The sequence below is a fragment of the Quercus lobata genome, chromosome 3 (assembly GCF_001633185.2).
Source record: "Quercus lobata isolate SW786 chromosome 3, ValleyOak3.0 Primary Assembly, whole genome shotgun sequence".
Taxonomy (NCBI): domain Eukaryota; kingdom Viridiplantae; phylum Streptophyta; class Magnoliopsida; order Fagales; family Fagaceae; genus Quercus; species Quercus lobata.
Window position 1 is genome coordinate 48030153 of NC_044906.1, and position 9487 is coordinate 48039639.

The 9487-nt window shown below is 40.9% G+C and overlaps 1 long non-coding RNA gene across 3 annotated transcripts; it reads left to right on the forward strand.

Annotated features, from left to right (window-relative positions):
• The first annotated feature begins 243 nt into the window (after nt 1–243).
• On the forward strand, nt 244–2710 carry LOC115982686. Of its 3 annotated transcripts, none has more exons than XR_004089702.1 (4): nt 244–1221; nt 1351–1974; nt 2051–2161; nt 2235–2710. It is a non-coding gene; the product is annotated as an uncharacterized LOC115982686 (long non-coding RNA). The 3 variants fall into 3 exon arrangements; XR_004089703.1 differs by having other exon boundaries at nt 1351–1798; nt 1870–2161; XR_004089701.1 differs by having other exon boundaries at nt 1351–2161.
• The last annotated feature ends 6777 nt before the right edge of the window (nt 2711–9487 follow it).

Below are 9487 nucleotides of genomic sequence, written 5' to 3' on the forward strand. Positions count from 1 at the left end.
CTTCTCTTTATTGTATTATGTTGCAAATATTTGTGTGGGAGTGTTCTCAAGTCACCCTAGCAAAGTGCAGGACCTTTCCATACGACTCTTGACATTATTAAGGGGTTGTGTGGTGGTTCAACTAATGGCTACCCCATCATATTTTGTTGGGCCAATCTAAGGGGAGTGGAGACCAACTTGATTGAATTATTTAATCAAAAGGGTCATCTGAATTGGCATTCCCCCAGAGAATTTGAAGTTGGCTTCTCTTGTGACTCTGTATTATCGTCCTTCTTGAGTTCCCTAAGACATACGTTTGGCCTTCGTCGAGGAGATGAGAATAGCATGGCTTACCTGGCTTCCATGAGCCCTGTGTGGCTTTCGGTTCCTTCATCTGGTGGCCTATAGTACACCCATTATCCTGCACACTAGTTCCTCAAATAGTTTGGCTTTGATTAGAACATTCCTTCAGTCTTCAAAGAGGTTTTCCCTCCTAATCCTTCTTTAGATCCATTCTTGAGACTTCATGCCTTTGCTTACTAGTCCCAAAAGAGTCCCTAGGTCACTGTACCAAGTTCTCAGAGGGTGACCTATGGGTCCAGCAGTTTCTACAATTATTGGAGGAGGATCTAGAAGTCTTTCATGGATTATGTTTGGTTAGGGACAATGAGGGAGGTTCCTCATGCTGACCTCTTCTCAACTCCTTCAACCAACAAGCGCTTATCCCTTCCTACTCTTGAGATAGTTTCAAGTGCCTCAAGTGGTAGGGTTGGATTCGTTGAATGACATCAATCTAGAGGTAGTTGGATATCTTATGCTAGTAATTTTCCTCCTTAGCCTAAGTCTGCTATGATAGTTAGTTCATTCCCAGGGGTTCCCATTAAAAAAGGGATAGCAGAGGAAATTGGTTCAGTAGTTCCACGAGGCAAGGGAAAGGAGAAAAAAAAGGTAAGAAAGGTACTATGCAGAAGGATGAAGATGAGAAGGACGCTGACAAGATAGAGACTAGTCAAGGAACTAAGAAGAAGAAAGTTTCTGCTTCCTCAAAGCAACCCTTTATTTCCTAGGGATCTAGGGAGGTGGCACCTGTTGTTGTTGAGGCGGGATCCCGGGGTAAGGAGGTCATTCATCCCCCTCCTCCCAAGATCAAGATCAAAACCAAGATAGAGATTCCTAAGCTCCAAACCCCTGTTGGTTCCCCGACGGGGACCATCCCAGTAGCTGTTTCTTCGCTAGCCCAAGGTTCTTCGGGATCCCCTTCTATGATCCCACTTTCTCTTACTTTCTCTTTTTGTTGTTTGATTTTTCCCTTTCTTTCTTTTTTCCCACTATCTATCTCTATATTCATATGTCTATGGGTTACTTTTGCAGTCAAAATGCAAAGTTGATCCTCAAAGAATGAAGGGTTCCTCTTCAACTGGTAAGGTGGTATTATTTTTTTCCATATTCCTTAATTGTCTAGACCTTTTGTTAAATTCTTTCGCTTCCTGCTTCAAGTGGAAATTTCCCCTCCTCCTCTTAGGGATGTGATTCCAAAGGGAACATCCAAAGATCAACCTCCTACTGGTCCTAATGTAGGTAAGTCTGAGCAAGTCCTTGGCCCTATTGATGGAGCAACTAAGAACCCACCAAAGCTGTGGAAGGAGGTGTGATTCCTTCTAAGGGTACCGGCTTACTGTCTTTTTATAAATTCCTTCTATCTTTGGCCAAGTTAGCCCCCAAGTTATTCCCAAAAGTGAAATTACAAATTTGACCTTAAAGGTAGGAACTCCTTAAGGTGTACTAGCTTCTAGTGGCCCTTCCTCTACCTCTGGTCCTGGTATGGTTATTCTTGCTTTTCAACTTTGTCACTTTTCACGAACTCCACTTTTAATGATGGTTCATTTGTAGATTCTACCAAGGACCTAGGCGAGAAGATGGAGGAGCTCCCGAAGATAATGGAAGCAGTGTCCTTAGTCTAGGGATAGTCTTCCTCACATGTGCTTAGTGAAATTAGTACTTGCCCTCTCCCATTTTCTTGCTTTCCCTTAGTCTTTAATTCCTACCCTTTATTACTGATAACTCAATGCAGGTCCTAACAAGGATTCAAAAGCAACAGTAGATGACCTATTGAGAGCCAGGGAATATCAAGAAATGCCTTCAGCCCATGGAAGCCTACCTTTGGATACTACTAGTGAGATTGGTATTCTTCCCTTTCTCTTTTAGTTTTTTGCTTTACATGCCTTTTCTTATTAACGGTTCCTCAATCTCTTCAGGTACTAAAGTGAGGGCCAAGGAGCCCAAGGCCACAGTTGTTGAAGAAGTCAGGGAACCTTCAGCAGTACCCGCTTAAGCTTCTAGAGTTCAAACCAAGGTCCCTCAAAGTGATCCAGGAACTGCAGACCTTTCTCTCCCTCAAGAGAATGACACAGTGATGGAGGAGCCCAAAGACACTATCGTTGTGGATCCTAGTGCTGGGCTTCCAAATTATTTGACTCGTTTTGATTTGTTGGAGTTTAACAACCTCCTTATGAGTCACTTCTATTGTTTTGAGACATCCTTCCCCAACTTCATTTGCTTCTCAATAGCTGCTAAAGGTTTGCCACTCCTTGAGGAGCTGTTAAGGTTTCACAAGGACTTTATTGCCAGTTCAAAGGTGGTGTTTTCTTGGGGAACATCCTTTTAGAGTTACTTTGTGCTATCCTGGTTTCCCTAAAGAATGCTTCAATTGATTCCTTATCAGAGGAGAAAATCCTTGAATGGAGGGGGGGGGGGGTCATGCAAGACTTAGTGGAGGCAAAGTTTGATCCTATTAGATTACCTCCAGTTAGTGGCCCTCATATTTTTTCAGAAGAAAGCCACTAAGGACATAGATGCTAAGATTGCTCTTGCCAGGGAAGCTTTGGCCTGTGCCCAAGAAGCATTACAAAATTTGGAAGCTCGCAAGGAGCTGTCCCTTTCAACCATAGCCACCTTTTCTTCTCTTGCAGTTCCTTAAGAGGGGTCACTATCTGCCGGTCTTTTGTTTTAGCTGTTTTGTGGCCAATTTGACCTTGCAGCTTAGTGTTTTGTTTATGACCAACTACTAGGTCATGCTTCTTTTTCAGGGACCAGTTCCTTGGTCTTGTACTTATAAACTTTTTCTTTTGACTAGTTCCTTTGTCTTTGAACTTTGATGTATTACCTCTTGAGGTTTTATTACTTTTTTTTTTCTTTTGACCAATTCCTTGGTCTTTTGTATGGTTCCAATGAACTTCAATGTATTCGTTCTCTAAGGTTTTATTCGAGTTTTCTTATATTGTACATATGTATGCATGCATTTATTTATTTTAATGTATTTTGGTTTTGTTACTTATCTACTTCAAATAATCATAAGCAAATAAATTTTTTTGAATAATATCATGATTTCTTCATTTTTTCAAAGACGTTTCTAAAATACATCATGGTAGCCAAAATGATTCAAGAATCTATTTGCTGAAAGGTAAACCTACTCCAGACATAGAGTAGTTCCTTCATTCAGGTCATCAAACAAAAGGAGTACTATGCCCATAAGGCTTATTCAAATAAGACACTTGATAAAATAAAGGAAAAGAGATGACAAAAGGTAAGGTAATACTTGGAGACCTCAGGTGTAGTACTGCTTCAACCATTTTCCATTTATGGGATTTGTCAGGGAGCTCCCATCCATCATTGGCAAGTGATAGTACCCACTATCATGGGCTTCTCTAATGATGTAGGGATTTTCCCATTTTGGGGTAAACTTCGAAGGTCTTGGGATGTTTCTTCTCACATGCTCTGCTGCTCTTAATACTAATTGCCTTTACGTGAAGATCCTTGAGTGGATAGTCTGTTCATATGTCTTAGCCATTTTCTATTGATACCTTTAGCTTTGTCTTCTTGCTAGCTCCCTTTTCTCTTCTAGGCTTTCTAGGTCCGCTACTTGCTCCCCAACATGCATGTTATCTACATCTCCTTGAATCTCTTCTAACATTATTCTCGGTGTGGGAACTGCCAATTCTACTGGCTAACGACCTCTGTCCCATAGACAAGGGAGAATAATGAGAATCTTGTAGCTATGTTCAGGGAACTCCTATATGCCCATAGTACATCCATCAAGTGGGAACTCCACTTTCTTCTATATTCGTGCTTCATCTTCTTCAAAATCTTAAGTATGACCCGATTAGTTACCTTAGCTAGGCCATCCCTTGAGGATAGTATAGAGTGGATCTCCTATGCTTGATGTGGTATTTCTCCAGCAAATTTTTCATATCCTTATTCAAAAATGGAGTCCCACTATTACTAATCAGCCTTCTGGGGATTTCAAATCGTATAATGATGTACTCGCGAATGAAATTGGAGACCGCTGCCCCAGTGACCTTCTTTAGAGGAAGTGCCTCCACCCATTTGGTGAAATGTTCATTGGCCGCTAGGATCCATATATGGCCATTTGAAGGGGGGTTAATGGGTCCTATAAGATCCAGCCTCTAGGTATGGAAGGGCCATGGAGTAGTTATGTCCTATAGCATGTTTGGATAAGTGTGTATGGAGTCTCCTAACACTTGACATTCATGGCAAGTCTTAGCAAGTTCCTTGGAATCTTTCTTCATTGTGGGCCAATAGTACCCTAATGCTGACAATTGCTTGTGAAGCCTTCTCTTCCTTGGATGACTCCCACACTCTCTTGAATGAACTTCCTTGACTGCATCCCTAGACTTTCTGGGTCCCAGGCACCTCAAAGGATCTCTATTGTATCCCTTCTTAATCAGAAATCCATTTTGCAAAAAATCGTGAGGCCAATTTCTTCAATTGATAGGCAACCTTCCTGTTAGTTTGTAGAGTTCCTTAGGTCAAGTATTCAACAAATGCAGTCCTCCAATCCTGTCCTAAACACAACTTAACTTCCTTCCTTGTCCATCGAAAGTTGATAGATTTGGCACTTTTCTTGTAATGTGGCAGCATCTTTGCTTATGCTAGGACAATATTATCCCATGCGTTGGATTCTCCCGTACAGGCTAACTTTTTCTATGATCCCACAAGTTTGGTCATGGTGCTCCTTCAATTTTTGCTTCCCTTCTCTCTCGCTAACACATCTTGACAAGATCCCTCCTAGCAACCTCCAATACAATTCTCCTTCTATCAAAGTATAGTCCTTCAGGTCCTTGATACTCCCACCATGTTCAGACTTCTCCATCTTTTCCTTTACCAGGTTCCTCCAATCTTCTTGGTCAGGTTCTTCTGGAAACATCTTCTTGAGAGTCTCCACAATAGATTTTTGCTACTTGCTGATTCTTACCAATGTATTTTCTTTTTCAAAAGGGACCTGAGACCCCAAGGTAACTAGTGCCTTAGCGAACCAATTTTCACTCCTTTAAGTATATTCTACACTAAAGGTTAGAAATTTTTTTCCATCTTCTGTGCCTAAGTACTATAGGATGCTAGACTTGGTTCCCTCAAGGCAAAATTTCCTTTGACTTGGGAGATTACAAGGTTAGAATTTCCCAACACTCTCATATGCTTGATTCTCATGCCAAGGGCTATGGTTAACCCTGTTAGATACGCTTCAAACTCAACAACATTATTTGAAAAAGGGAATTCAAGTTTGAAGGAAAGTTGTATGGTTCCTCCATCTTCACAATTTAGCACAATCTCTATCCTGTTTGAAGTAGCTGTTGCTGACCCATCAAACCTCATAGTCCATTTTCTTCTAGGGAGCTCCACCAATACTACTTCTCTAGGAACCTCCCGCTCAATGGGCACTCCTCTTCTCCTGGGAACTGAGCCAGCAAATCTACTATAGCTTGGCTTTTAATAGCCTTGGGGGTCTTTAGACCTATGTCATATTAAGAAAGCAATAACAACCACTGGGCCACTCTTCCAAACAGCAAGAGCTAATGAAGGAGGGCTTTTATTGGATGGAATCTTGTTACCAATAGGATTTGGTGAGCTGAAAAGTAGCGTTTCAGCCGTTGAGATGCATAGATGACTACTAGACATGCCATCTCTATCTTGGGATATCTCACTTCTATGTCCTTCAAAGCGTTGCTCATATAGTAGATGGGTTGTTAGTTTCCCTTGTCATCCTCCTAGGCCAACAATGCTCCAATTGCGCAGGGACTAGATGCCAGGTACAACAATAGGGGTTTGCCACGAAATGGGGCCTACAATGTAAGCAGATGACCCATGATCTGTTGAAGTCTCTAAAAGGCATTTTGCTGCTCATCACCACATATGAAAACACTCCCTTTTTTCAATAGTTTGGATAGTCCACTAGTGACCAAGGCTAGTCTTAGTATGAACCTCCTGATGTAGGAGACCCTTCCCAAGAAGCTTTTGAGTTCCTTGAGCATGGTGGGTCTCTTCATCATTGCTATGGTCGTGGCCTTGGTTGGACCTACACTTATCCCTCTGTGATGTACCAAAAAACTAAGGAATTTTCCAGCGGACACCCCAAAGGCACATTTCAAGGGGTTCATCCATAGCTTGTACATCTTGCATCATTCGAAGACTCGTTTGAGGCCCTTGAAGTGTCCTTCCTTGATTTTTGATTTTACCATAATATCATCCACGTTGCCTTCCATCTCCTAGTGCATCATGTAATGGAAAATGGTTGTCATGGTACGCTGATATGTGGCCCTTGCATTCTTAAGACCAAACGGCATTACAGTATAGTAAAAGTTTCCGATTGGGGTCTTGAATGCTATTTCTTCTGCGTCCTTAGCTACCATACGGATCTGATTGTATCCACTGTACCCATCCATAAAAGAGAACATGGTGTTCCCTGCAGCTGAATCTATGAGGAGATCAATGTTAGGCAAAGGAAATTCATCCTTTGGATATGGTTTATTTAAATTGCGAAAGTCTACACAACTTCTTATTTGACCATTCTTCTTCTTCATAGGAACTATGTTAGAAAGCCATTGGGGGTATTCAATAGGTTTAATGAACCCAGCTGCCAACAATTTCTTAACATCTTGGGTAATCTGAACTTCTACTTTGGTATAAAAGACTCTAGCTGGTTGGATCATGGGCTTGGTTCCTATATCAACAATGAAGGAGTGGACCACTAGTCTGGGATTCAACCCAGGCATTTCATCATATGTCCATCCAAATACATCTTCGTACTTCTTTAATAGTCCCACCAGTTGTTCCTTTTCTTGTACTGATAATTGACAGCTGATGAGGATGGGACTCAGGTTCCCTGGGTCAGCCCCCAGGTTTACCTCTTCTAGTTCCTCCTTTAGCAAGATTTGTGCCTCTCTTTCCATATCCTTATGTTCCTTCGCAATCTCTTCCTAGGCTATCATGCAAGGTGGTGGTCCGGCACCCTCCTATAGATTGCATTTAGGTCTTGCATACCTTCATAAGCGATATACTGCTCTTCCTTCAAGCTTCTGAACAATCACTCATTGTCGGGACTCAGATGAGCTTGCTTCCTCTTTCTTCTGTCTTTCCCTATCAAGGAGGTTCCTCAGATCATGGTTATTACCCTCCTCATATTCTTCTTCCTTTAAGATGAGAGCCCCTAGGGTCTTAAAGATAGGAAATTCTTCAGTTGGAGCCAACTTATCATAGAACATGGTTTCTACGAAGTTCACTTTGTTTTGGTTGAAGAGACTAGGATTGGCAATTATCCTTATGGGCTTCCCGTTCAATCTCCCTTTCACACACTAATGATACGTTAAAGGGATCAAGCAATGTTTGTGGAAACATGGTCGCCCCAACAGGACGTGGTAAGACCTCAAAATTAATCATATGAAACCGAGTCAAAGCTACTATGGGGCCTACCCTTAAAGCCAATTGTATGTACCCTTCAATGAATTCTGCAGCTCCTCAAAATCCTATTATCTCCATGGGTGTCCCCAAAACCCTCTTGCTTGCCATTCCTACAACCTTAAGAGTACTCAGGGCAATGAGGTTGAGAGAAGCTCTTGTGTCTACTATTGCTCTCCTAATCTAGACACCATTTATGGTGGCAGTTAGATAAAGTGGCCTTTGATGATCTAGGTACTCCACTTCCATATCTTCATCTGTGAAGGTTATTGCATTAGTGGTTTCTAGAAAGGCTCTGCTTGCTAAGTTTCTGTCGCAAAACACTCTACTCTTGCATCTGCTGCTATGTTCATGAGGGATTCTGTGGCGAGCCTCCTTGCTTTTGGTTCAAATCCTAGTTGATTGAACAAGGACCTAAACTTCGGATTCCTTTGCAGAGTCCTCACAGTGTTTGGGTGGATGGATTCCCCTGCATCTTCTGCCTTTATATCCGTTGGATTTCCGTGAATTACAATATGTATACATATGTATAACAATATATACAACACAACAGAATTAGCAATCATACACACTCAAACACTTGAGAGCATTTGAGAGATTAAGAGGTGTTCTTCTAGTGGATCTTTGGACTTCAACATCTTGTGCAGAGGTTGTTCAAGCCAAACAACAATGTTGGGTTGTTGTATCCTGATAAGGAATATTTTCAGAATTCAAAAATTTATCTAATGCATTAGAGTTGTCAGGCCTCCTTAAGCTAGTTAAGGTTAAGAGCATTGTCAGGGAATAAGGGATCATTAGGCCTCCCATGCGTTTGATGACCCCTAGAGCAACAGTCAGACACTTACCCATCCAATACACCACGGTGATTGATGAATCTACCTTGAAGAACGATTCTCCATACTTAAGTATCCCCATATGGAAAAAACACTAAGCCCCAAAATTAGGAAGTTAAGTCTTAGAATCTTAGAGCATTAACTTCATATACTCCCTATAAGGAAAGAGCCTACATTCATGGCATCTTGGTCATCTCTATATCACTATATAAACACCAAGCCTCCTCTTCTCCAAGGTACGTAGAATTTCCTAACTCTCATACCTTTAGAGTTATTGGAGATCATTCAGTCAATGACTTAACTTTCAAATGGTATTTGGCCGACATCCCACCGGTGCTCTTTGTAGGTTTTTCACCTTTCATTCTTTAGGTACCCCCTAGTTACTGTGCGTCTAGACAATTGACTCTCTAACGATTTTGTGCATCATCATATCCTAAAAGAGACAAGTCAAGAGAAGGTTTATTAGACCGGTTTTGGGATTTGCCAAAGAGACCTTGAATTTGCTTAAAGAGAGCAAAAGTAGCACCTTTGTCCAATTGTGTTGAGTTTCTTCAAATAATATATATATATATATATATATATATATATATTTGTAATTTTTATATTTCTCTTGTATTTTTTATTGTATTGCACTGTACAAGAATTCTACTTGTGTTTTGGATTCCAAGTTGCAACAAGATAGGAAAAAAATACTCAGGTAGGTATTAGAATTGTGCCACAACACAAGATGGTCAAATTGACCTTGTAAAAGAATTCAACTTGTAAAAGGATTCTCCAATCTCTTTGGACCCCATATATTATTGAGTAACTAGTTGCGAATTCGTATGTTGTGCATGATAATTTTTTTAAGGTAGTCTTATTATTATTATTATTTTGCAATTCAGACTAGTTTAATGAAGTGTAATGCATTTCATAATCATATCGCA